Source organism: Panthera tigris, chromosome C1 (assembly GCF_018350195.1).
Source record: "Panthera tigris isolate Pti1 chromosome C1, P.tigris_Pti1_mat1.1, whole genome shotgun sequence".
NCBI classification, from domain to species: Eukaryota; Metazoa; Chordata; class Mammalia; order Carnivora; family Felidae; genus Panthera; species Panthera tigris.
The window spans coordinates 147971264-147998159 of NC_056667.1; the positions used below are offsets into that span (position 1 = coordinate 147971264).

The 26896-nt window shown below is 36.9% G+C and overlaps 2 protein-coding genes across 12 annotated transcripts in view; one reads left to right on the forward strand and one right to left on the reverse strand.

Moving 5' to 3' along the window:
* BAZ2B (bromodomain adjacent to zinc finger domain 2B) overlaps positions 1-10419 on the reverse strand; it is a 433092-nt gene extending 422673 nt beyond the window's left edge. Inside the window, exons 1-2 of the mRNA XM_042994501.1 lie at positions 10224-10419; positions 8241-8425 (exon numbers count right to left, since the gene is read on the reverse strand). The gene's annotated coding sequence lies outside the window, so the exon portion shown is untranslated. The remainder of the gene's footprint in view (positions 1-8240; positions 8426-10223) is intronic.
* The window catches only part of MARCHF7 (membrane associated ring-CH-type finger 7), a 58963-nt gene continuing 42099 nt past the window's right edge, over positions 10033-26896 (forward strand). For 4 of the 11 annotated variants that reach the window (XR_006220732.1, XR_006220733.1, XM_042994523.1 and 1 more), the window contains exon 1: positions 10421-10574. The gene's annotated coding sequence lies outside the window, so the exon portion shown is untranslated. Of the gene's footprint in view, positions 10116-10137; positions 10293-10420; positions 10575-26896 lie in introns of those variants that run through there. The other 7 variants (XM_042994527.1, XM_042994529.1, XM_007078468.2 and 4 more) reach the window with 5 other exon arrangements.

Sequence of the window (26896 nt, forward strand, 5' to 3'; positions counted from 1 at the left end):
CTATGATAGTGAATTCATCTATTTCTCTTTGCAATTCTATCATTTTTGTATCAGGTAGTTCGATGCTCTGTTAGATGCATACATTTAAAAAATTGTTATGTGTTCTTGGAGAACTGATCCCTTTATCATTATGTAATGATCTTCTTTATCCCTACTAGCTTTCTTTACTTTGAAGTCTGCTATATACGTTATACATACATATTTAAAATGAGTTTCTTGTAGAAAACATAGAGTTGAATCTTATTTTTTCATCCATTCTGATGATGTCCTTTAACTGGTACATTTAGACCAATGATATTCAACTTAGTTACTAATATAGTTGGATTACTATCATTACATTTGTTACTGTTTTCTTTTTGTTGCCCTTGTTCTCTGTTCCTATTTTTGTCTTTCACTCTTTTCTGCCTTACAGTTTTAACTGAATGTTTTATATGATTCTATTTTCTCTTTCTTAGCATATCAATCTTAGTTCCTTTTTGCTGTTTTTACTGGCTGCTCCTAGAGTTTTCACTATACATTCACAACTAATCCAAATCCACCTTCAAATAATATTACACAACTTCACAAGTAGTGTATCTTATAATAACAAAATAATCCTAATTTTTTCCTTCCCGCTCTTGTATCATTGGTGTTAGTCATTTTGCTTATATATAAGTATACAGAAGCACTTATATACACATATACATATACATAATTGCATATATTGTTGGTATTATTTTGAACAAAAAAAAACTGCTATCTATTAGATTAAGAAGAAAAATAAAAGTTCTTATTTTACCTTCATTTTTTCCTTCTTTGGTGTTCTTCCTTTCTTCATATATATCTGAATTTCTAAACTATATTATTTTCCTTCTCTGTAATGAATTTCTTTTAGCATTTTTGTAAAGCAGGTCTACTGTCAACAAGTTTTCTCAAATGCCGTTTGTCAATTTCTCCCTCAGTTTTGAAAGGAATCTCATATGGCACAGAATTCTACATTAGTGGTTTTTTTCACAGTGTTTTAAATATTTTAGTTCACTCTCTTTCCTTGCATGGCTTCTGAGGAGAAATTAGTGTAATTCTTATCTTTGTTCTTATTTGGATAAGGTATTTTTAACTCTGGCCTCTTTCAGGATTTTTTCTTTTGTCTTTGCTTTTTTTTTGTAATTTTAAAGTGATATGCTAAAGTGTAAGTTTGCTTGGACATTTTATCCTGCTCGGTGTTCTATGGATATCTGGTTTGGTGTCTAACAAAAATTTGGTAGAAATTCTGTCATTATTGTTTCCAATATTTCTTCTGTTCTTTTCTTTCTTCTCTTTGAGATAGTCCCATTAACCTATGTTACACCTTTTCTAGTTGTTCCACAGCCCCTGGAAATGTATTGTTTTTTGATAGTTTTTGTTCTCTTTGACTTTTGGTTTTCATGGATTCTATTGCCATATACTCTAACTCAGAGATTCTTTCCTCAGTTATGTCTAATCTAATAAACTCATCAGAGATATTCTTCATTTCTGTAACAGTGTTTTTTTTTTTATCTGTAGCATTTTTTGGTTATTGTTCTTCCTTATGATTTGCATGATTCTGCTTACATTGCTCAGCTATTTTTGTGTGTTTACTTTATCCATTACAGCCTTTAGCATAGTAATTAATTATAGTTGTTGCAAATTCCTATTCTATGAAGAACATAGTATGTTAAGAATCTCCAATGGGAAAATGTGCACGGTGTTAAACTGGGGTGCTATGTTAAAAATAAATATATGATGGCAGCAACAAAAAAATTCCAACATCTCTGCTATGTCTGGTTCTGATGCTTGCTTTTATCTCTTGAAATTATGTTTTTTTCCTTTTTGTTATGCCTTTTAATTTCTTCTTGATAGCCAGACATAATTTATTGGGATAAAAGGAACTGCTAAAAATAGACTTTTAGTGATATAATGGTGAGATATGGGGGGAGGGGAAGCATTGTATAATCCCATGATTATGTCTCAGTCTTTTAGTGAGCCAATGCCTATGGACTATGAACTTCACAATAGCTTTTCAGGTTTGTTTTTTTTTTTCCCCTACTGCCTTAGGTGGGACAGGATGGTTAGAGTTGGCTACAGTTGGGCACTGCTCTTCTTCTGCAAGGAAGGATAGAGCTTGCTCTAGTTGGGGACTTCTCTTACCCAGACCAGTTAGGCTCTGATAATACCTCAGCAGGTTAGGTTTTGGTTAAGTAGTTTCCCCTGAAGGCCGGGTTTCTTAAGAACAGAGTAATCTGGTGTATTTCAAAGTGGTTTCTTTCTTCCTTCTCTTGCCAGAAGTCCAAAGAGAGTTTTCTTTGATACTTACTTTGGGAATCTGGTCTAGTTCCTGAAAGTGAATCTCACAATATTGTGGTGCCCCCCCACCCCATGAATAGGTCTCACTGGAGTTTTTAAGTCCCAGAATTGTCTACACTAAGCCTCCAGCAATTCATCAATTATAGTTCAGGTTTCCCTACCCAGGCACTGGTTCCTGTGGTCAGCTCCTGATTCTGCACTCCTATAAGCCACAGCTCACTGTATTTGTCTGTCTAGTCTCTCCAATCTTGGGGATAGTGTTTGTTTTGTGTCCTCCTCTCTCTTATGAATTCAAGAGCAGCTGCTGATTTTTCAGTCTGTTTAGCTTTTTACTTGTTGTTAGGATGGAATAGGGACTTCCAAGCTCTTTCAATGTGTAACCAGAAAGTGGAACCACTAGTCATTGATCTTTAATAGGAACAGATGGTCCCATTCTTTAGCATTAAGTGCCTGTATCATTGATTTTTTTCATAAATAAAGGTAGTTTACTTATCTGTATGAATTGATGGAATGCTAATTTAAAAATATTTGGGGGGGGCGGTGTGTCGGTGGCTCAGTTCATTAGGTGTCTGACTTTGGAAGCAGTTTGTGTGTTGGAGCCCCGAGTCAGGCTCCATGTTGACAGCTTGGAGCCTGAAGCTTGCTTCAGATTCCGTGTGTGTGTGTGTCTCTCTCTCCACCCCTCCCCTGCTTGTGTTTGCAAGCATTCTCTCTCTCTCTCTCTCTCTCAAAAATAAATGTTAAAAAAAAATAAATTTTTTTTGTAAATTCAGGAAAAAAGGGAAATGTTCCCTTATTCCTACTTTAAAAGCAACACTGTAATGTTTAATAGTTGACTCTGTATTTTAAAAATTTACATTTTATTCTTAAAAGCATTTTTTAATCTACCTTATATTAATTTTTGTTCATTTCTTTTCCACAACATTTTTCTGAACAAAATAAGTTAGAAATATTGCAAATATAGTTAATGCCAATTTTGCTGTGAATAAAACTTAAACTCTACACACTGTTCTGATAGCAAGAAAACAAAAGTCTTCTAAAAAGGGTGTAAAAACTTCTATTTGGCACCTAAGAGTTGATTTTCTCTCACTTTGATTTAGAAGCAGTGTTGCAATAGTGTATTTAGGTCTTTCTACACATTTTTCTTTCATTAAAGAGAATAAATGATAATAGTTTTTTATAAGGCTTACTTCCAAGCATCGATAAGACTAAATACTAGCAATTTTTATTTCTGGACATTGTAAGAAAGAATTATTAAAATTTAAACTCTTTACTCAAACTTTTTAGATATAAATTTTCATCTACCCAATTAATTTCTTAATGCTATAATTTGATTAGTGTTTTATTTATTCATATTAAAGATTGTTAATAAGGCCTATTAAAATCCTGATATATAATTTCATAAAAATAATTGTATTTTAGAAGTACTCTAGCAATTTGTAACAGGATGACTAACAGCAAAATTTATGTACCAAGAAAATATTTGGTTATCAACCTAAGGAAACAATGTCTAAAACAAAAGAGTCATGTCAATATATGTATTTATAAAACTGTTAAAGGAAACCAAATATTTCTGAAAATTGTATTTATTTTCATTCACATCCTAAGACCCTAATATGAAAACACATGTTTAAAACTTTCAATTCAAGAATATTTGAGACAAAGTTCATAAGATTAAAAAAATACCTTAATAGAGTTCCAAACAATAATCACTTTCCTGAGAAAAGCCTTTCCATAATTTATCATAACTGGCTATACACAAACAAAAAGTACTGATTTAGTATCCCTAAAAACTGAAAATATAATTTTTTAAAGTAGAGGGTTCTCAGCTTTGAAGAGAATAATATTCAAGCCACAACAAAATCGACAACTACCACCACTGTTTGCATACTATACTAAAGTTAAGAATTACAAACATTTACTATAAATGAAATACTTAAAGTATGTCACTATTATCATAACATTTATGATGACATAATAGTGGAAAATGTAGAATTTCTTCTGTATTGTCCTTGGTACAAATGGCCAACTTGCTGTCAAGAGTGGACAAGGCTACACAGTGAAAATTGAGATAAGACTCTTGGATAGGGAACAGGGTAAAGAAGCTAAGTAGTATATATGTATTTATGTGTATAATTAAAAAAAAATTATTATGATATATAAAAATATTAATACGGTATTTTTAAATAATTAAGTATATTCAATGGTTTTAGCAAACTGCTGATAAAAGGAAGTAAGAATAGTGGGAAAAAAATTAGATAATTCCTAGGCAGGCTAGTAGCATAACATGCACTGTATAATACAAAGTCAGTTAGGTGTATTGGGGGATTCTGGAAGAAACAGTTACCATTTCTTATTACTGAAATAGGCAGGTGACTGAAATGCAGAACATTATCAATATGTGAAAAAGATTCAAAAGGGACCCAAACGATAGCACTCTATATAGTTCGGAACAGTCTAGTTTTCACAATATAAAATCCAGAAATAAATCTAGTATAAATTTGAAAATTCAGTGTGTGACAAAGGTCATACATAAAGACAGGATTATTTAAGAAATGCTACTAGCACAGCTGGTTATCCATTGAATGTAACATGAAACTGGATCCTATGATCTTATTCCATCACACAATCTGAGTTTAATTAAACATAATCTGGAAAATGTAGGATACTACATGATACAATCCAGGGAGAGGTTAAGATTTATTAAACTAAGTTAGAAACCCAAAAGTCATAAAAGAAATCACAGATACATTTTAACATGAACATATCTTTGGCAAAAGATACTAAACGGCAAGTCAACAGACAGATCAGAGAGTTGAAAAAACACTGTGAAGACAGGAGAGAGTGGTAATAGCCATCACAAATTGAAAAGAAAGGATAAATAATCAATACAAATAGGGATTTAGGTAAGAGGTACTTTTGGTTGAAAAAAGCCAGATGCATATGATGCTATTTTATAAAATAAATGGTTAAAAAAAACCTCCAAGTAGTTCTGTGTGTGTGTAGAGAAAAAGAGAGTGCATGTGCACATGTATGTGCATGTGTATATGTGTATTATAGAACTATTCTTTTAAGACTGTGTAGTTGTCCAGAAAAAAGTGCAGAAAGATACTGATTTTGCAAGGATATTTGTATAGTGGTAAGAGAGACAAATTATGAAGGAAAAGGGAAAAAATACTAAAATAGCTACTATGAATAATCACATACCTACATTGTTATAAAAGCATACACATGAAGAAAAATTAAGTTAAGAAAGGCATAGTAACCAAACTTGCCAGAGGGAATACCCAAGGAATTTCTATTAGTAATTGGATGTTTTTCTGCTTATAGTCTCATAAAATGTAATCTGAAGTGGCCATGGAGGCCAATTATTATCATTCTGATGTGTGTGTATGTTTAGCTTGGTTGTTATTAAAAGAACAAGGTCAGTTCAGTCTGGTTTCACAGTTTACTCCAAGGGTCAACAAACTTTCTGTAAAAAAACAAATAGTAAATGTTCTAGGCTTTTGGGGCCATATTGTCTCTATCACAACTAGTCACCACTGTTGGGTAAAAGCACTCATTCATAGGTTGTTATGGTTAATTTTAAGTGTTAACTTAGCCAATGCAGAGCATCAAGTTATTTAATCAAATGCTAATTTAAGGCATTGCTGTGAAGATATTTTGTAAATGTGCTCAGTATCTACAATGTGCTGATTTTAAGTCAAGGAGATTATCCTTGATAATAAGATGGGCCCCATCTAATCAGCCTTGAGAGCAAAAACAGTGTTTCTGGAGAAGAAATTCTGCCTCAAGACTGCACTATCCACTCCTATCAGAGTTTCGAGCCTTCTGGCCTGCTCTACAAATTTCAATGTTAACACTCCCTACAACTATGTTAGCCAATTCTCTAGATAGAGAGTTCTGTTTCTCTGGCCAACTCTAATATACAGACAATACATAACCATAGTCTGGCTGTGTTCCAATAAAACGATTTACAATAACAGACAGTGAACCAGATTTGGCCTGTGTACGATATTTTTCCAACCCCTAGTATTATTAATAATAAAAGCTGCTTTTATTTAAAACTATGTCTCAGGCAGTGTGAAATGCGCTTCACATACAGATTCCAAGTGCCTTGTAAATTGGGAACTGCTCCTATTCGGCTCATGTATTCCAGAGCTAAATGAGCAAGAATAATATTCCTAGAACTAATGAGTTCTAGACCATGAGCTTAGGTGTAAGAAAGTGTTTCTCAGAGAGGGATTCAAGATGGTATTCTCTTTGTTTTTATATTGTTTCATCTATTGGCTCTGGGGATTGAAAATTATTGCAGCACAAGTCAACCGGGTGTCGTGGATGTTTATTAAATGTGGCACCTTTTAATTAAACTCGAATTTCTAAAATTCCATTCAATTAAAGGAGAAAAATTCACAAAAATCACTAAATCTGGGGCTTATCATTTTTGGAATGAATGGAATTCTTTATATCAAAGATTTAAAGCAAAGGATCTTTAAGAAGGAAGAGGCCTCAATCTGTAGACTATTATTATTATTATTACATACTTAAAATTACTTGTAACTATTTATTTTTGAGAGAGAGAGAGAGAGACGGAGTGTGTGTGTGTGTGTGCGCGCATGCGCACACAGGGGAGGGGCAGACAGAGAGGGGGAGAGAAAGAATTCCAAGTAGAGTCTACACTGTCAGCGCAGGGTCCCATGCAGGGCTCGAACTCACAAACTGTGAGATCATGACCAGAGCCAAAAGCAAGAGCCGGATGCTTAACTGACTGAGCCACTCAAGTGCCCTTAAAATTACCTATAACTTTAAATAGTAGATCCTAAACTTGGTTGATGCCACAATGTTCCCTTCTCCAGGGATTAATAAGATTCCCATCTGAGAAGAAATTGGCATCCTTTGTTTGCAACTCAGGGACCTCTCTATAGCCACTCTTTTCTCATCCCAGGTATTACCTTCTGTTAGCCAAAGCTTAAGAAATAACCTACATTTAAAAATGATTTGATTTAGGAACACCTGGGTGGCTCAGTTGGTTAAGAGCATTGGGTTCTATGCTGACAGTGTAGAGCCTGCTTGGGATTCTCTCTCTTTCCCTCTCTGTTTCTCCCCGACTTGTACGTTCTCTTTCTCTCTTTCAAAATAAACTTTAAAAATGCATTTAAAAATGATTTGATTTACAAAAAGCAAATATGACCACACCTTTTAAAGACCACATAGCTTATGCAAAGTGAAAAATATCTATAAGATTGCTTTTACATAGAGAAGCTTCTTAGAAAGTTAGGGTGTGGGATGACAAAAAAGGAAGAAAAATTGGAACTTGGAAATTCAGTATCTGAAAGAGAATTCTCTAAGCTATCAGCTAGTTGAAGAACTATTAACGTAAGAGGAAAGGACTGTTATGACCATGACCAAATGATAGGCAAATTTACAAAGTAGAAGGGGAAAAATTACTAGTAGTATGGAAACTAATTTAAGTGGTGTGGGCAAGTGGTGAACCAAGATATTTAGATAAAAAAAGGTACGTCAGAGTTGGTCATAAGGATAAAAAGCTTAGCAAAAGAAGGCTAATTAGGGGAATTTTGCACACAAAAAAACAACTATGGAGTCTAAATTGATCAGAACAGTTCTGATTTCAAATATTTTCCTGTCAAATCATTTTGTACTGATTTTTAGATCAGAAAATATAGTCACCATTTTACCCATCTGTATCCACAATTCTATCAAATTGTCTTTAACATAGGAAAATTTCAAAAAATTTTTGATAATGAAAACTCATTAAAAACTCATGGAAACTCAAATCAGAGAAGGTACTTTAAAAACAATGAAAACTAACCATTCTTAAGGAATAAAAACACAGTTATCAGTGGTTTTTATGCAATTACTAGCATCAGTAATAGAGTGTGGAAAGTATGTTTAGCATAGAAAATTGGTGTCACACTCACCTCTGCTGATATCATCAGTTCTGGGTGTGGATGAAGCCATAATCTGTCAAAATCTGATCCATTCTTGCCAGGTTTGGGAGTTCTGTAGAGAAGTTACTGGTACCAGGTCTGACTGCCATAGCTCAGAAAAATGGTGCAGTCATTCCTCTTAGTGTAGAATATACTTGAGAAGATGTTTAAGGGACCTATATAATATTAAGCCCCAGAAAGACAATATTAGTGGTGGCTTAGACATGGAATATAATAGCTAACAGTTATGGTATGCTTACTATGTTCCAGGAACTAATGCATTATCTTATTTAGTATTTTCTTTTTTTTATTATGAAATTTATTGTCAAATTGGTTTCCATACAACACCCAGTGCTCATCCCAACAGGTGCCCTCTTCAATACCCATCACCCACTTGCCCCTCCCTCCCATCCCCACCCATTTAATATTTTCAACAGCTCTGTGGGGTACAGGTATTGTTATTAATCCCATTTTACAGGAAACAGGCTTATCAAGGTTAAAGAATTGCTGGGGCCCCTGGGTGGCTCAGTTGGTTGGGCAATAGACTTCAGCTCAGGTCATGATCTCAGGGTTTGTGAGTCTGAGCCCCGCATCGCGCTCTGTGCTGACAGCTCAGAACCTGGAGCCTGCTTCCAATTCTGTGTCTCCCTCTCTCTGACCCTCTCCCACTCACGCTCTCTTTCTCTCAAAAATAAGTAAGTCCTAAATAAAATTAAAAAAAAATTGCTCAACACAACAAAGGTAGTAATACAGAGGCAGAACTAGGATATGAACTCATGCAATCTGGTGCTTCACATGTGCATATCCATAACTACATTGCTAGTAGTATACTCAACCTGGCTGCAAAAAAAAAAAAAAAAAAAATGTGTTTTCTAAAAAGGGCAAGTTAATTTCCTCTAATATGTTCACTTTATCCCATACCACATGCTTAATCTTTAACTCAAATCCTAAAAAGCTAGACTGGCATTTATATGACAATTTTAAATAATAAACTTTGAATCTTTAAAATTTATAATATTTTACAATTTATAATAGTGAACGAAGCATGGATAGTCTGTTAGTCTCCCAGAGTGAAATGGGGATGAGAAGTGATAGTGCATTCCCTTCAGATGAAATGACAAAGATATTCATAGAAACCTCATACTTCATTTATTGGAATTATTTGAATACAATGCATCGCTTAAAACCTAATAAAACAGTCACTTTAACAGATGCCGTTGAGTAAGTCTACAAGTCTTAGTAACTTATCTTTACCGTTAAAGAACTTTTATGTTTGATACATTATTCAAAATAAGTACAATATCACCTGAATCCACGTAATGTAATCTAAATCCACATCAATTGCAGTTTTCTCTTACTCCTTTTTATTTTTTACTAATCATTTACATACTAAGCTTACCACATTTACAGGGTTTTTAAATGTTTCGCCTAATTTTCACAGGACCATTTACCTTAAAATTTTCCTCCAAGTGAATTTTTACTGCAAAATCTGTAGCTACGCTATCAAAGACCAGTATCACGATTTTAGGAGACACGACTGTAAAAGTACACCACCACCAAGACTGAATGACCACCAGCAAGAAACGGTCCTGGGCAACTGGCTCCTACCCTGAAAGGTGAGGGCTCTCAGACCACGGGCAGGACCGGCAGAGAGTGGGAGGAGGGGAGGTCGGGAGAGGCAGTGCTTGATTCAAGTCAATAAACATTCACTGCGCCACTTACCAAGCGCCAAAAAAAAAAAAAAAAAAAAAGGAACTGGGCGGTATTTCGAGCAGTGGGTCCAACTGGTTTGCCAGAGGCGGCAAGAGACGATGGCGTGGACTCGGGCGCCGGGGCCGGCAAGGCTGAATTAGAGCCTCTAGCCAAGTAAGCGAGGCGGCAACTAGGGCTGGGCCTCCAGCACCCCTCTCCCGGCGTCCGCACCCTTGCCGGCCCAGCCGCCAGCCCGCCGGCCCACCAGCCGCAGCTGCTTACCGGTGGCGCCTTGCTGCCTCCCTGAGGGCAGCCCTTCAACGGTTGCCGCAGTCAGAGCACCACCCCGCGGTAGGGTACGTCGAGCCCGCCCGCCCGCAGCTCTCGGGTCCCCCGCAGCGCCGCCCCTCTCGCGAGATGTCGGCGGAGTCCGTGAAGTGGGGGGAAGAGAAGGGAGGGGCTTTTAACGGTGGCGGCTGGTTCTGCGCCGGATCTGAGAGAGGGGCGGTCGCCATTGTGCTTCTCTGCGGACTGCTTTGCCTCAGTTAGAGGCCTAGAACTCCGAGGAGGAAGGCAGTGCTGCGGTCGTTGCGAGAGGGACGCGCCTTATTCGTTGCCAGCTCGGGAGCAGGGGTAATAAGCTGCGGCGCACGGGCTTTTCTCTCTCTGGGAGTTGGTTCTAACGTAGGCCGCGTGGGGGAAGGGAGAAAACGAAGTACAGGCTTGGGGACGCGGAGGCTGCTTCCTCCGTCTTTACTTGGCGCGGAGGATCGTGATACGGCGTCACGGGTACGAAGGGAGACTGGGCGCAGGCCTCTGCCGGTGGCCTTTCATCTCGTGGTGGAGTTTGTGACGGGTGGAGGGGCAGATTGTACGTCTTCCTTAAGGACGTGTTGTTGGCAAGGGCTGGGGGTTTCGGCCCTATCTTGGCCTTTGGAGGCCTGCTCTTGACTCGGGGTAAGGAGGGTCCTCCAGAGCCCTGCGGGCCGGGCGTGTCACGAGTGAAGTATTTAAGGAGCGCGGTGTGGAAGGCGGGGAAGTTTGGGCCTCTGCCAACCCGGTCTCGAATTGAAGGGACTTTGCTAAGCCCCTTAAGTTGCGTGGGCGCTTTGCTCGTTGATCGCCCTGTTTCTTGAATATCGTGATACTTTGAGAGTTGCTTTGTGTTGTGATAAATTTGTATGTTCTTCGAGTTGAAATAGTTGGTGGTATGTATAAAAACGAACCTGTTGGTAGAAGAAGTAAAAATATGGAAGGCACGATTTGTAGAATATTCCCTCATTTTGATGGAACTGCGTAGTGAAGATGAACATGTACAAACACACACCATAAAATACTACAATTATTTTTTTTCGTACGTACACAGATAGATAGTAATATACGGGGGAAATCTACCCTGGTAATGGATTCCTCACTAGTGTCGTTTGGCACTATTGAGAGTAAATGTGCCAAAGTGAAACTGAATTTAGTAAGGTGTCTTTTGTTTGTTTTTTGTAGGACTTTTATTTATTTTTACTTAAACCTCCCCTTCCTCCCTTTCTGTTTACAACTAAGAGGTAAGGTTAAAAATGAATTTTTGTTTTAAAAACCAAACAGTATGTTGTTAACAAGGCAGACAAAAAGTGTAACGAGATTTTTTTGGTGAAGATAAAGATTTTGTTTCAGAAATGAGGTCAGTATTTCCTTTACAGGTCTACAGCCTTTTGTGAAACAGTTGTGGTCCGAAGACCTGGATTTGAGTCTTAATTTTGCCGATTTCAAATCTCTTCAGATTTCCTTGAAAACGGCAGTTTTCCTAGAGTTGATGTGAGGACCAAAGTGGATGAGGTCGCCTGTAGTAGTCAACACCTAGGGGACATAATACTCTCAAAGTGAATTTTTAATGTGTATAAAAGCAATTGGAATTGATACAAGTCCAGTTTATATTCCAGTCAGAATAACCTTAAAATATTACTCTGCCTGTAATTTCTCCTTCCCCCCAGTAACCTGTATTTATATAAATTCTATAATACAAATGTTTTTATTTTTTTAATTTACGTCCAAATTAGCATATAGTGCAACAGTGATTTCAGGAGTAGATTCCTTAGTGCCCCTTACCCATTTAGCCCATCCCCCTGTCCTGTAACCCCTCCAGCAACCCTCTGTTCTCCATATTTGAGTCTCTCCTGTTTTGTCCCCCCTCCCTGTTTTTATATTATTTTTGCTTCCCTTCCCTTATGTTCATCTGTTCTGTGTCTTAAAGTCCTCATATGAGTGAAGTCATGTATTTGTTTTTCTCTAATTTCGCTTAGCATAATACCCTCTAGTTCCATCCATGTAGTTGCAAATGGCTGCAAGTGTTTTTAGATAAGAACTTTTTACAGCTTTTCCTTTGCTTTAAATGATGCCTCAGATGTCAGCCTGTGGATATGCATAGTCTTGGCTTTTCTCAAAGTTGCACACAGGGTCAGATGTCTTGAATAAGAATGATTAAAAATTCCTACTTAAATACAAGTGATTACTCTTTCTGCTATACTGGTAAGAGTGCTTATTTTCCAAGATAAAGTACAAAGATTCCCTTATATAGATAGACTTGCACATATGTTCTACATGAAGATGTCAGGTAATCAAGTGAGACCTCATTCGTGGCTCACATGCAGCCAATCTTTAATGAGCTCTATATCCATTTTACACAACTCTTCATCTGGCTTATGTTCAAGAGTTGCCCACATTTTAATACTATGTTTTACGAAAATGGTAGTGCAGAATTATCAAATTATGTAAAACATTTTTTGATAACTTATTGCATTCCAGCTACTAGACCAGGGCTTCACATTATGAGAATGAGCTGGACACCTCATCTGCCCTCTATAACTCACAGTTTAGTCATGAGACTAATGTATAAACAACTACTGCTATTATCTTAGTGTAGGTACATAGTAGTACTGTGGGAGGACAGAAGAGGGGTGCTTAATCTTTGGGGAAATTTGTACAGAAAGTATTGCTTGAACTGAGATGTGGAGAAGACTATAGGAGTTTGATAAGGAAACTGCAAAGTCATGGTATCCCATTTTGTTTTAGGAATGGACAGTTTGTTCCCATAGCTGCAACGAATTGAATGGAAGATGACTTGAAAAACCTCTACTGTTTGAGAAAGTGCTCTGTGTCTTTGGAAATGGAGAGCTATTATGTCCCTAAGACCAATAAAAGTAATTTTTAAGATTGCCTTTACTGACAGCATCTTTTCTGTTACTGCAGATAATTGTCAGTAATAAAGAACAGTGGGAAATGCTTAAGTGGAAGGCAGTGAAATGTTTGCATCAAACCTTATTTTTAACCAGCAAATTAAACTTAACTAATTAACTTTTAACTCCTAAATAACAGATTAACAACTGATCCCATTAGGATTACAATGTGAAATGAGTAAGATTTTGAATTACTTGTAACATCTATTGAATTCACTAAAGCAAAATTCTGTTATAGTGAAATAATTTATCTCCTCACAAATCATTATTTTATAGAAATACTGTCTTTAAAAAGTTGCTGATAGTAAGATGAACCCAAGAGCAAGGGATAAAATTATAATTTGAGAGTTGGCTGTGGTTTAATTTTCATTGATCTTAACTTTTCTATTCTGGTCTGAAGTCATGCGATCAATCAAAGCTGGTTTTTCTTGCTCTCAAATATATTTCTCTGTGGCTCTACCAGTTAGACTACATAAGTTGAATACCTGGTTTTGAAATCACCTACTGTTCTCCACCTAGTTTTGTCAACAGTTTTAAAAGAGGGCAACTTCTGAACTTTAAAAGCTAGGTTCTCATCTATTATTATTGCACTATAGTATAATGTGTCTCTCACCTTCCAGAAAAAAAAAAAAAACTAACTAAAATGGTGGCCACTCTAAAGATTGAAACTTGATATTTACATTTTAATTTTTTTCTTAATGTTTATTTTTGAGAGAGAGAGAGAGAAAGAGAAATATGATTGGGAGAGGGGCAGAGAGAGGGAGACACAGAATCTGAAGCAGGCTCCAGGCTCTGAGCTGTCAGCATGGAACCTCATGCAGGGCTGGAACCCAAGAACCATGAGATCATGACCTAAGCTGAAGTCGGATGCTTAATCGACTGAGCCACCTAGGTACCCCAGCAGATTAAATACATACTTTAAAGGAAAACAGATTATCTCATAAGGTAGTATATAGACTATAGTCGTTTTCTCGTGAGGATGTTAAACCTTTTTCTGATTATTTTTTAAGACGTGGGTATGTTTGTCCTAAGTATCTGTCAGCTACAAACCCAGAGGCAGTTTTTTGTTTTGTTTTGTTTTTTAAAGACCCAAAGAGTTCTCTGCTTTCTGATGTGACCACCCAGTGTGAATGAAATAGCTTCCACATTTCCATGTTCACTAGAACCCATAAAACACTAGGATTTCCCACTTACAAAAAAAATTATTTTTCCCCCAGAAGCAGATTGATTAAAAGACTATACCAAATAGATGTAAATAATGGAATTATAACTATGCAATTCTGTGAGACTACTGGCTATTGAAATACATTGGTATTTTGTGTGATAACTTTGGCCTTCATGCCATGAATTTATTGTGTAGTAATACTGTGCTCTTGATAATTCATTAACTTCAATTCCCCTAGATATTTAAGACAAATTCTAAATTAGACCCTGTAATAGAATCAGATTTTTCATAGAAACTGGGTACATAATGATAATTATGGCAAAATAGAAATTAGGATGAATTGTGAAGCTTTACTCTGTTGCTACATAGCAAACCACCTCAAAACCTAGTGGATTAAAATTACTGTTTACTGTTTTACAGCCCTATGTGCCTGTTGGGCAGTTCTGGTTTTGCTGGGGTTCACTTACATACCAGTATTTAGCTGTAGGATTTCTCAGACTGGAAGGTCCAAGATGGTGTCACTCATATTTCTGACAGTTGGTATCAGTTAACATGTAGGCTCTGCTCCATGTCGTCATCTTAATGGCATGGGGGTCTCGACAGCATTCCAAGAGAGAGAGAGAGGAAGTTGTAAGGCTTACAGCTTTGCAAATCATATGATGTCACTTACACTACATTCTTTTAATCAAAGTAAGTCTCGCAAGACTAGCGCATATTAAAGGGATGTGGAAAATAAGAGTCTGCCTCTTCTGGGCAGACAGGCAACATGATAATGCAAGGAGGTATGTATGCATACTTGGAGGGATTTAGAGCCATGTTTTGTAATTTACCACAGGTTGCTTAGAACAGTTTAAGAATAGGCACTCTTACAGATATCTTGATTGGGATTTGCTTTAAAATAGAGAATGGTGGGGTGCCTGGCTGATTGAGTGGGTAGAGCGTAGACGTTGGGACTCTTGATCTTGGGATTATGAGTTCAAGCCCCATGCTGGGTGCAGAGATTACTTAAAGATAAAATCTTAAAGAAATAGAGGATGGTAAAACAGACTATAAGATAGGTCAGATGTTGATAATTATTGGAGACTGTTGATTGGTATGTGGAAGTTTATTGTCTCTAGTATATGTTTGAAATTTTTTATAGTAAAAATTTTAAAGCATACTCAGGTGTTCTAAATGTTTTGTGGAGTGATTTTAACCTTATTTTCTACTTAGTAATTACTAGAATAGTACTTTAGTTTTTTTTATTTTCTTTTGTGGTTAGTAGATACTAAAGAGGGTAGACCAGTAGTGCTGCAATTTAGGGAATTATTCTTAGGAGTTCTCTAGAGTTTATTATATTTAAAAAAGAAACATGTCTTTCATTTTTAAATAATTGCTTCCCATAATTACAAAAGGAAGAGCAGGTACATTAAAGAAATTTCGAAAACTAAATATAAAGAAAACAAAATCCAGTTAGAGATAACAGGAAAAAATGTTAATAATGCTTATTTTTCCCAATATTTATGTACATACTCCAGTGGGCAAAGTGTATTTCTTCATCCTGTAGCAGTTATCCTCCTGTAATAAATCCGCATGACACTAAAAGTCTTACTGTGTTAAAAACAAAGTTCAAGTAATGAAATAGCCAACAGAATGTCTACAAAGCTGTATGAAAATCTTTTAAAGATGATGGCATTGCTCAATAATAGGGAGTATTTGCTGAATACATATTATGTCCAGCAAAGTTCACAATATACCTTTGAAGTTGGTACTATTATTATCCCCATTTTGTAGGTAAAGAATTAAACATTAGAGAAATTAAGCTTAGAGTCGCACCAAGGACAGACCTCATAGCTTGCATTCTTAACTGTCTTTTTTTTTTTTTTTTTTTTTTTTTTTTTTAATGTTTATTTCTTGAGAGAGAGCGAGTTGGGGGTGGAAGCATAGAGTGAGACAGAATCTGGAGCTCAAATATGGGCTCAAACTCAGAATCCATGAGATCGTGACCTGAGCCAAAATTAAGAGTCAGATACTTAACCAACTGAGCCACCCAGAGGCCCCTTAACTACCATATTTCTGCAAATAGTTAGAAATTGGCTTTTATACTAAAAATTGGGCAATGCTTAATTTATTGTGCTTAGCCTCAGGTTCCTATTTATTTCTATCTTAATTAGTATCTTAATCTTGATTTCTGAAAGGAAAAGTCTTAGGTGTGGGCTGTACTTTGTTGATATAGATCAGGCTGGGGCCTTTATGTTAGTCTGGTTATTTGGTTTTTGACTACTTGGTGATTTTTTTTTTTTTAATTTTTTTTAACGTTTATTTATTTTTGAGACAGAGAGAGACAGAGCATGAACGGGGGAGGGTCAGAGAGAGGGAGACACAGAATCTGAAACAGGCTCCAGGCTCTGAGCTGTCAGCACAGAGCCCGACGTGGGGCTCGAACTCACGGACCGCGAGATCATGACCTGAGCCGAAGTCGGCCGCCTAACCTACTGAGCCACCCAGGCACCCCAAACTTGGTGATTTTTGACAGATCCTGAACAGACTGTTAACATAATCTTAAGAGTGGTGACAAAGAATACATGCTATTTAAGAGATTCCTTTATAGGCAGAATCAGTGAAAAACTATAACATTATGCTATCATTTCTCTGATCTTAGGAATTAGTAAGTTTTCCAACTTTGGTAACCAAAAATCCAAGCCCTGCTTGGTAAACAATTTGTGGTAGTGCTCAAAGAAAACTTTATGTTAAGTAGGGTAATAGGTAGGACTCCTTTGGTCTTAAGTGTTTTCCTATACTGCCTGAAGCTTTTCAGTTTACTTTTTCATAGTGCCCTAAATTCTACTTATTAGACATAATTAGTGGAGGCAAGCACTTAGGCTTACCATGTAGAAGGTACAGTGAAATCAAAGGGCAGGGAGATAGCCTATGTGTATGAGGAAAAGTAAGTAGATCAGTGTGTAAGTGATTTAAAATCTCTTATCACCCCAGGCTGCTGTCCTGTGTTTTCAAAACTATTTCCAATGTGCTTCTAGATCTCTTACATATATTTCAGGCTACTCATTTCTTTAAAACTCAGCTTGTGTTTTTGTTTTTTTTGTTTTTTTTGTTTTTTTTTTGTTTTTTTTTGTCTACCACTCCCAGCTCCCTGCCAAAAAAGAAAAATAATGTTTGTTTTTCATCATTCTGAATAATCTCTCTCATCCCCCCCGCCCCCCATAGAATTCTTTTCTATTTGATGTATTGAATATGCCTTCTATCCATTTACTTTTGGATCCTCTTTAATTTGCCTTGGAGCCAGTATGTTTCTTTCTGATAACTTGTCCTTAATTGGGGAGAAACTTGTGGGGGGGGGGGGGTGTTTGTTTTTAGCTGATGGTATTTCAAAATCTTCAGTAGCTCCCGAGCCTGTAGTCCATAGTATTAGATTGTGCTCCCTTATTCCACAAAGGTATTAAAATTAATTACTTTCAGTATTATAAGAAATGCAGGAAGATGTTTATGTGTTTATTAAGACTAGGCAAAACTAGACAGAGTTTTGTTGGGTTACTAATTGTTTCATCTTTGAAAGTTCTGTTTGTCAGGAACATAATTTATGGGGTCCTAAGAGAAAAATAATATACAAATTACTAGTGGTAAAAGCTTCAAAACTATCATTTTTTTTTTAAATGTTTATTTTTGAGAGAGAGCACGTGTATGTGCACAAGGGACAGGCAGAGACAGAGGGAGACAGAATTTGTAGCAGACTCCAGACTCTGAGCTAATAGCACAGAGCCTGATGTGGGGCTTGAACCCATGAACTGGGAGATCATGACCTGAGCCAAAGTCGGACACTTAACCCACTGAGCCATCCAGGCTCCCCAAAAACCATTGTATTGTTAAAGTATGAACTCCTGAGCAGAGAACACAAGGTTGCCTTTACAGTATGGATATAACCTGTTTTATGAATTCCCTTTAGCACCCTTTCTGTTCATCTCTCCCATATCATCCCTTTCACTCTGGCACTCAGATCATTTTCTATTTTCCAGTTCTTCAACATGCTTTAGCATTTTTATGCATCCTCCTTTTTCTATTATTCTTCAAAGGTCAAGACAGACGTTCCCTTTTCTGAAGTCTTTCTCATCTGGAACTTTTGTTTATTTCCAATCAGTGCTCCCATGGCATTTTCAGGTTTTTGTTGTTTTTAAGCAGAATTTTTAGTGAGCATAATATGTTCAGTTTAAGCATAATTTTCAGTGAGTATTGATGTAATTGCTAATTATTCTAGTTGATATCTGCTGGGCTTTCTGACTCTAATCCTTTGTCACTTTTGAAACACTTTCAGCCAGTATCTCCAATTTTTTTTTCTCTGTCCTGGTCCTTTCCTTCTGTAATTCCACCTAAACATATGGTAGACTTCCTTAGTCTTCTTTTAGTATCTTTGAAGCCCTCTCTTCTATATTTACCACCATCTGTTTTTCTCTGCTTCATGCTTGATAATTTTCTTCTAGCCTATTTTCCAGTTCCCTAGTTTTTAGTTTTGCTTAGTTTACTGTTAAATGCATCAGTTTTCCACTTTGCTAACATTGGAGCCATATTCATCTGGTTCTGCCCGACTCTCTTATCTCCTAGCGGTGGGTTGATTCTTTTTTCCCTTGTATTTTTGTGTGTCTTATAACTTTTGTTTAAATGCCAAACATTGTAAGTAAAAGAAGAGACTGAAATAAATAATATTTAAGCCTGAATGTGGACATTGGACATAATCCACTTTTGTCAGACAGTGTGATGGGTTGTGTTGGTTTAGTCTGTAGTTGGGTCAGGTTTGAAATTTATTATCACTTTATTTACCTTTAGAGTACTCCAGTAGTAGACTGTCACTACATAGTGCTTAGTGTGAGGCCTTGGATACTAGAGGATATAAGTTTTCTTTCAGTAGCCTCAACTTCCTTCAGGCCCTGCACATCTAGCATTAAGGGGTCTCAATTTGTTACAACTCTCTCAGCAGTAAGCTACCTTTCTTATTTGGAACAAAGCTTGGGGCAAAAGGAAGTGTACTTAGTTCTGTACATCTTTCTCTAATCTTAGGCAAGCTCTCTGTGCCTGGTCCTCAGATTTCTGTCCTTCTTGCTGCCTTCTAGAGTGTAGAGTGCATGCAAAACTCTGCCATCTCCCCTACCCCACCCCAAAAGCAACTGATCTCTGCCTTGTATTGATGGAGGATCTTGGGCAAGCAGGTTTCATAGTCTTTCTGTAGTAGCTACATACAGACCACAGCCTTGTATCAGTTTAGAATCTGTGCTGGAAGTGGGTTTCATACCCTTTATTAGCAACAGCCACTCGCACCTTGTACTCCTGCAGGATCTGGAGCATGGATGAGCTTCTTCAAGTTCTCCTTTTCTTTTCTTAAACATAGGCAGGTCGTGCATCGTCATGCTGCAGAGAGTAAGACTTTCCAGTCTCCTGTCTGTCCTCATTCTTTGTTATGAGCACTCAGTGGAGGCCTGTGTAAAAGACTTACCTTGTATTGAGGCTCCCAGAGTTATTAAAGTGTCTTACACTAACAAATATTTGTCTTTGTGTATTTAAGAATTTGATAAATTTTGGCTGTTACCAGCCTTTTTTTTTTTTTCAATATATGAAATTTATTGTCAAATTGGTTTCCATACAACACCCAGTGCTCATCCCAAAAGGTGCCCTCCTCAATACCCATCACCCACTCTCCCCTCCCTCCCACCCCCCATCAATCCTCAGTTTGTTCTCAGTTTTTAAGAGTCTCTTATGCTTTGGCTCTCTCCCACTCTAATCTCTTTTTTTTTTTTTCTTCCCCTCCCCCATGGGTTTCCGCCAAGTTTCTCAGGATCCACATAAGAGTGAAAGCATATGGTATCTGTCCCTCTCTGTATGGCTTATTTCACTTAGCATAACACTCTCCAGTTCCACCCACGTTGCTACAAAGGGCCATATTTCATTCTTTCTCATTGCCACGTAGTACTCCATTGTGTATATAAACCACAATTTCTTTATCCATTCATCAGTTGATGGACATTTAGGCTCTTTCCATAATTTGTCTATTATTGAGAATGCTGCTATAAACATTGGGGTACAAGTGCCCCTATGCATCAGTACTCCTGTATCCCTTGGGTAAATTCCTAGCAGTGCTATTGTGTTACCAGCTTTTTTGATGGCCTCCTTTGTTTTATTTCTTTTGGAGGGGCTTACCATTCTTTGTATTTCAATTCGTCTGTTTGCCTTGTAGCCTCAGCTTTGGTGGACTCAAGAAAAATGATTTTATAGATTATCTGGCTCATTCTTGATATGTTAGGTGTTGGAATGATGGTCTCTTGTGGCTTTCCATGAAGCAGTGGGGTGACACTTAATCCCAATTTTATTTGATTAGTTTGACTTTTCTTGACAATATTCAAGCAGAGGGGTGCCTGGATATCTCAGTTGGTTAAGTGTCAGACTCTTGATTTCAGGTCAGGTCATGAACTCAAGGTTCGTGGCATCGAGCCTTGTGTCAGGCACATGCTGATATCATGGAGCCTGCTTGGGATTCTCTCTCCACCTGCCCCCTCCCCCCAAATAAATAAACTTTATTAAAAAATAAACAGAAAAGTTGGGAGACTAGTGAAATTAATATGTGTACAACCATGCCTTGTGCATATCCTGGGCTTTGATTTCTTCCACAAGAGTGGTAAAATGAAAATTTAAATTTTGGGGAATTTACAAATGCTCCCAGGGGCAGAAGTAGCTTCTGTATCTTCATATCTCTTAGAGTCCCATTTCCCCTTCATTGTTGACCTAGTAATTCCTTATTTTGTCAACCTTTCATTGCTCTTAAGAGGATGCTCTTTATATTTCAGTCTAATATTTTTCATTGTTTTGAGGGAAGATTGCTTTGAATAATCTATCAAGAACGTATGATTCTCTTCCATAGCATTTTGTATATTTTTGGTATTTGTATTTTATTGGAGTTATTTATGTATTTATTTTTATTCTATTCACTCCCTGTACCCCTTAAGTACGAGTTCAGGAGATAGTTTTTTTTTTTATATTTTGAGAATTTAGCACCCCACCTGGCATATTGAAAGTACTCAGGGAAAAAAAAGTACTCTAAAAAAAAATTCTTTTTTTACATTTATTTTTGAGAGACAGAGCACAAGTGGGGGAGGGGCAGAAAGGAGACACAGAATCCGAAGCAGGCTCCAGGCTCTGAGCTGTTAGCACAGAGCCCAACCTGGGGCCTGAACTCAAAAACTGTGAGATCATGACCTGAGCCAAAGTCGGACGCTCAACCGACTGAGCCACCCAGGCGCCCCAGTAGTCAGTAACTTTTAAAAGTTGAATGAACTGGAACTAGGAATTTTTTTTTTAAGGTAGTAATTGGAAATTAACTGGAAACAGTAGGTTAGAGTTCTGGATGCTGAGCCAAAGAGTTCAGGCTTTTCTTTTTAAGGTATTAAAAAAAAGTTTGGTTGGAAATGGTGTATTACTAGTAGAATGAAATACAAAAGAAGGTGTGTGGATTAATGATGAGTTTGCTTTAGACAGATCTTAGTATGGTATTTTTAGAGACTAACTTTGTTGGTTTACCCAGAGTACCCTTGATGTCCAAGTAAAGTCTTGCTGGTAAACATTGTAAAATTCAATTTTAATTTGTTTGTATTCCAGTGTTAGTTGTGAGAAAATTTTTCAGTTGCATTTAACATGTGATTATGAGATCTTGATAATTTGCAGATAACATCAAGGTGCAGAATTACAGAATTTTGCATGTCAGGTGATGACATGGAATTCTTTTAGGCTTTTTATCTGAACTAAGAGAAGGTGTAAGGAATTATTTTTGCCACAGAATAGATTTGAATTGTGCTGTTTATAGGTAGAAAACACATTTTTTTTTAAAATCTAAAGATCTTTTAAAATGTTCAGCAGGTCACTGGAAAACATGAACTTGTTTTAAAGAGCTCTTCAGAGAGTTTCTTAGGAAACCTAGCAGAATGATATTATCTACAAAAAAAATAATCAATTTTTCTAGTAGCTAACAAGTTACAGGTTTATGAGATGAACGTACTATATAAATTGTGGAGTTGATATGAACACCTGTATTCCACTCCTGTTGCTTATGTCAGTCATTATTAAAATGCCTCAAGGTGAGGGTACACTTAACAGGGTAAAATCACAACTAATTAGGTAAACTAGCAGTTAAATATCTGCTCCAGAGAATCTTCACCTAAGAGACCTCTGATTTCCAAAGTTGAAAAGTTCAATAAAGTAAAACTCTCAAATTGATCAAAAGATTTTTGTGGCTCGTTTCCTTCTTTCTGCATTCAAACCAAGTCTGGAGAATGGAAAATCAGCCCCTTGGAGCTAGCAGTGCTTCAGCTTACTAGTCAAATATGGTGATAAGGAACATGAACACATAATGTGGGTAGACCCGTGATGCCTAGGACTTGCATGGGGCTTAAAGAGAGTATAAATTGTGTTGTGGAAGTTTCATAGTAGTCATCAGTACTATATGCAACTTGAGTAGGAAGGTATTCCAGATAGTTACATACCCCTTCGGCTCACGCTCATGCTCTGCTCTCCTGACTTCACTTATAAAACAGGAGTTCAAGGATGAAATTATCAAGAATTTCAGTGTGTCAGCATCAGAGCTTTCAGGGTCCTATACTTGTGCAAAGGTGTCTCACACCTTGGTGATATGTTTATTTTATTACCATACAGAAAGAGAGCTGTGTAACTCTGGAATCAAATCTAAAGAAATTTAGATTTAAAGGCATAATAGTGTTAGAAAAACCTGAGAAACTATTACACTGACACATGAACTTTATTGTGCTGTACTCTTTAAGTTTTGGTTAAAGCTTCAAATACTTTTTTCCGATAGTCCATTCTTGTTTACACCTTTATTTTATAGCACTTAACAACAATTTAAGTTATATGGTTATTTATGTGGTTTGTTTTCTACCTGTCTACAACATCTTCTTAGTCACTATCTCAGTGTTCATACTCAATGTTATCCTCTGACCGCATACCTTTGTTTAGTGTTAATTAATGTGCCTAGCACACACACTAAGCATCTAGGCTTGAAAAGATGCCTCCATAATACTTTGTATGTGGTCTGGTAGCAGTCCACATTGTAGGTGGTCTGGTAGAAGTCTTCCAAGGACCTGCACATTTTATTTTTTTCTACAGTTTTTTTGTGCTTTCAACCTACATCTTATGCAACCAAGTTATGTAAGTTTTCTGGTAACACCTACATTGTCAGAATTCAATCAATTTATATAGAGGAGTTGCCAAAAATAGTTTTATGCAGTATAAATTATATATCTCAGAGGACTCTGCCTCTTTGCCTTCTCCCGAGAGGTTTGTTTTGAGCAGATTTCCTACTAGGTTAGTTTCATTCTGCAAGTAAGTCTGCAAGTAAGATTGGTATAAATACAAAGTAACTATAAGGTATGATTAAGAAGCATAATTGTTAAAGAACTGGCTGCAGGCCTGTATCTTTTAAAACAAAATTTGTGTCTCTATACTTATCACAAATATATCCCTTGTTTAGTATTTTTAAGACTTCTTAATTAAATGATAAATCTGGTACTTGTTAAATCATTTATGGGTTTTTGAATGTCTGTATTTAATCAGTGATATTCTTACTACTAATGCAAACCTTTTTTAAAGGTCAAATTCATAATCCTCTTTAATAAAAAAAAATTTTTGTATAGTATATTATAAATGGTTTATAAAAAACTGAAGGTAGAAAAGATTTGTTAGGTGACTGTGTGCTTTATCATCCAAACCAGGCCACTTTTAAGAGACAAACCAAGGACTATTAATAGTTGTCTTGGGATAATGAGCACAAATTAGGACTTTTCTGGCCATGCCAGGCAAACCAGGAAATATGGTCATCCTACTTAAAAGGAGAGAAGTCTTTTGCCCCACCCTTCATTCCCAGTCTCTTTCCAAAGGCACTGACCCTCAACTTTTTAGCTGTTCTAGAATTTATCTTCATATTTCTAAATAATGTGTTTATACTATTTAATAATTTTTCACTATTATATGTATTTTTCCTATTCACTCTTGTCTTCTCCAATCACCTGTATTACACAGCATGTTTGTAGCAAAATTATTGATTCAGTAGTTTATGTTTACATTATTATAACTATGTAAATTTTAAGGTTCACTTTGCCAAACACCCCCTTTTTTGAAAAATAACTTTTCCTAACAGAAAACTAATTTGCCATTTGTTCTTTGTGCTCAGCATTTTTTCCCCAATTTTTTTTTTAAGTTATGTATTTATTTGGGGGTGGGGGGACAAAGGGAAAGGGGGAGAGAGAATCCCCAAGCAAGCTCAGCGCTGTCAACCCAGCTCCATCTCAGGAGCTATGAGATGATCTGAACCAAAATCAAGAGTCGGAGCCACCCAGGCGCCCCTCCCAATTTTATAATGGTCTCTGACACATGCCAAAATAGTTTCCTTATGATTTCCTCCACCCCCCTTAGAACTTTGCTTTCATTATCTGGGATCCTGCTCCAGTCTGGATTAGCTGTTCCCTGTGCTTCCTATATATCTTTGGAACTGTTTCCTGTGTTCTGTGTCTGGAGTTTCTTTTACTTAAGTTTCCTGGGTTCCATGTCTGTTTCTTTACACTCTCATTTTTCTTTTCTTTTTTAAAAAAAAAAAATTTTTTTTTAACGTTTATTTTTAATTTTGGGACAGAGAGAGACAGAGCATGAACGGGGGAGGGGCAGAGAGAGAGGGAGACACAGAATCGGAAGCAGGCTCCAGGCTCTGAGCCATCAGCCCAGAGCCCGACGCGGGGCTCGAACCCGCGGACCGCGAGATCATGACCTGAGCTGAAGTTGGACGCTTAACCGACTGAGCCACGCAGGCGCCCCTACACTCTCATTTTTCTAGGATATGTTCTTCATTTAGCTTCCTTTGACTTTTTTTCTTGTTTTTTTTTTTTTTCTTTATCTTGTTTTAAAGATCTTGAATGTCTGAAAATGTGTCCTATTCGCCACCTTACACTTAGTTGCTAGATTGGAATTCAAGGCTAAACCTTTTTCTCAGTACTACAGGCAATTGCTTCATTGTCTTAAGCGTTTTTAAAGTTGTAATTACGAAGCCAGTAGGGGGTCTTCCCTTCATTTCTCGTGTTCTCAAATTTCAAGATGATAAATTGTGATTAGTGTTGGTCTTTTTTTCTTTGATCCTGCTGGGTAATCTAGAGCCCTTTCAATGTGGAGATTTATATCTTTAAATTAATAGAAAGGTTCCTATTTCTTTGGTAATTTTTCTTCTCTTTTCACCATGGTTAAAGTCAGATAGTAATTTGCCTGGTTAATTCTCTTAATTTAAGGTTGTATTTTCTACTTCTAAGAGGATTTCTCAATTTATTCTTAATAGTTATATTGAATTTAGATGAATGTATCACATTTTTTAAAAAGCATATCCCATTTTAAATGGGCCACACAAGATTTTTATTATCATCTGATTGCTTTCTTAAGGACTGTTATTTAATGAATAGATGTCTTTTGATCCCTTTGAGGAGGGTAGTTATCTCCTTAAATTTTCTTTAAGTTCCTTTTTTTTTTTTTTTTTTTTTTACTCTGGTCTTTCTTTCAAATTGGAGGATTTCTTTGGACACTTACTTAGTGATCCTTATTGTTACTGTTTGAAGGAAACACTAAAACTGTTTAGAGAGATGCCTGAGTAGCTCCATTGGTTAAGCATCCGGTTGTAAGATAGAGTCCAGATTAGGCTCTGCGCTGGGCATGGAGTCTGCCTAAGATTCTTTCTGTCCCTTTCCCTCTGCCACTCCCTCACTCCAAAAAAAAAAAAAAAAAACTGATTAGAAACTCTTGGTGACTAGTAGACTTTGCTGTGGAGTAGGATGTTTATGTGGCAAACTAGCTTTGTAACCGGGGGCAGTCCAAATGTCAGTGTCCAGAAATCTTACTCCTCTGGTGTTTTGTTTGGTGATCCAACAGTAAAAATGCCTTAATTTTATGGCAATATTGTAGAAATAGGACCAGGAAAAAGTTTTCAGGTCTCAGTATTGAACATGTATAGATTTTGTTTTATTTTTTTTTACATTTACCCCTGTAAAGATGATTGTATGCTTAAGTGAGGTGGATTGCCTGTGAAATCCTTATTCTGAAGAAGCCTTATTCTGACTTTTGGAAGAATGAAGCTAGGGGAAGAATTTGGAGTTTTACCGTTCCAGCTACAGATTTTAATTCAGCTCACTTTCAACCCCATGCATCTTTTTTTATGGTACTTTTCAGGTCTTGGTTCTTTTTAGTGTGCTAAGGCCAAATGTTTTGTTTTTAGTTTCTATCTCTAAGTGCCTAGGGTATAGTTTTATCTTCTCTGCTTAATTATTATACCTCTCCTTCTCCTCTAGATTTTCCAAATACACATTGAAATCTGTTGCTTTCAGGGCACCTAGGTGGCTCAGTTGGTTAAGCCTCCAACTCCGGCTCAGGTCACGATCTTAACAGTTGGTGAGTTCAAGCCCCACATTGGACTCTGTGCTGACAGTTCAGAGCCAGGAACCTGCTTCAGATTCTGTGTCTGTCTGTCTGTCTGTCTGTCTCTCTCTCTCTCT